Source organism: Gracilinanus agilis, chromosome 2 (genome assembly GCF_016433145.1).
Source record: "Gracilinanus agilis isolate LMUSP501 chromosome 2, AgileGrace, whole genome shotgun sequence".
NCBI classification, from domain to species: domain Eukaryota; kingdom Metazoa; phylum Chordata; class Mammalia; order Didelphimorphia; family Didelphidae; genus Gracilinanus; species Gracilinanus agilis.
In genome coordinates, this window is record NC_058131.1 from 524,960,482 (window position 1) to 524,962,479 (window position 1,998).

The window sequence follows — 1,998 nt, forward strand, 5'->3', positions numbered from 1 at the left end:
CCAGTTGTCTAGTTTGGCAGGGAAGATCCCTGAGCCGGGCAGTCTACTTCTAACAATGTATGGTTATGGTTTCAACTCTGTAAAAATCCCCTCACCCCTACCTTCTAGAGTAGATGAAATGTTCTGTAGATTCTTTAAATGTATAGATATCTACCTTTGTGTGTGCCCTGCAGTAGGTTTGGAGGAGCCCTAAGTGGCCAGTGATGGGCAACCTTTTGAACTTGGTGTGTCAAAATTCGCCAAAAAAACAAGCATAACTCGGGTGGTATGTCACTTCAAGAAAAAAAACATAATTTCACAATATTTGTAATTTAAATAAAAATGTTTAATTGTAATATATAACTAATAAACCAAAATAGGTAAATTAATATAGGTAGAATTGTCATCTATAGTGCACAGAGTGTCTACACTACTGGTTCATCCTCAGCACACGGCCCCATACTTCTCTGTATGTGGCTTCACATGTCAGTGCTGACAGGTATGTCATAGGTTTGCCATCACGGCCCTACGCCCCAGATTCCTAATATCCACCAAGGGCAGTCTCTTGGGAGACCAATGCTCTGAGAGTAGAGTTTATTTCTCTCACTAAGCAGTTCCTATGGGGTAGCAGTTAAGGAAGGAACGTGAATGAAGTCTGAATTCAGTTGTCCTCACAAAGGAGATGACATGACTTTTTACCCATAATTCACCTCAGGTATAATTTATTTAGCACCTACTAAGTGCCAGACATTATACTAAGCTCTAGGATAAAAAGTGTAGAAAGACAGTTCCTTCCCTCAAGAAGCTTACATTCTAATGGGAGAAACCACATGCAAACAAATATGTAGAAAGCAAGTTACATACAGGATAAGTAGGAAATAAATGAGAGGGAAAACAGGAGAATTAAGAAGGGAAGGTAGAATTTTAGTTTAATTCAAATGGTTCTGTGCTCTGGCTTTCTCAGGGTCTTCATAAATTCAGAATGCTCCAATTTCACTGTCTAAAGACTCACAAAGGCTCAAACTGAGAAGGTAAGTCTTAGGAGGAAGATGCTTGGGTACTAACATTATGAAGGAAGAAGAAATAACTTCCTTGCTTGTGATTTCAAAGATTCAGGCTTATCCCAACAAAAGTCAGTTCTAACCTCTGGGAATCCAAGCTGACTTATCCTCATTTTAGTCTTACCTTTCAGTTTTAAACCTACCACCACATTCTTCCCCTTTTGCCATTCCCTTCTTTTCTTCACATACGAGCCACCAGCTGAGATTCTAACTTTATTTGAAAGAAAAGAGTCTGAATCTATCCTTTTCTGCCTCCTAAATTAGAATACTTTAAAGTGCTAGAATATAGATGGAATGATCTCTGAGACCCTTTTGCCCTTCTTTCATGTTAAGGATACACTTGGACCCCCTAAGATCAAAGCACCCCAACAACAGCACCCAAAAAGCTGAAGTGGCTGAACTGTGTGAGGTTCTCAAGATAAATTTAGGGAATAGAGTAGGAGGAATTTAGAGGAAAACCTAAATGTGGAATAGGGATTAGCTTGAAACAGAAGGCTCTGGGCAATTTGTTCATGCATATGCAGCATTAATGGCAATGGCTTGATCTTGGAGCTTTGGCACCATTTTATTGGCATAGACTTGTCCAAGAGACCAGAGGGCCTCTTTATGCTGATTCGAAATCAGTATGTGAATGCATAGAAGATGTCTGTAAAATAACTGAAGAAAATTAAAGCCTCTTTACATATATTAATAACTGGCTTGGTTTCTTTGATGACATGGTAAATCTTAGCTTCTTTGTTAACTGAGGTGGCTTGTTTGCCAAAGTAGAAGTACTAAGGAAGAGAACAGAAATTTGAACCCTTGATTCTCCAACTCCAGCTCTAACATTTGTTTCATTACACTAAGCTATAGAGTTTGGGAAAAGGGTATAGGGTGAGAAGTGGTGAATTTTTATATCAAATATCAGTCCTATGCATGATCTGTTACAATCTAACCAATGCTCAATATATTATTTTGT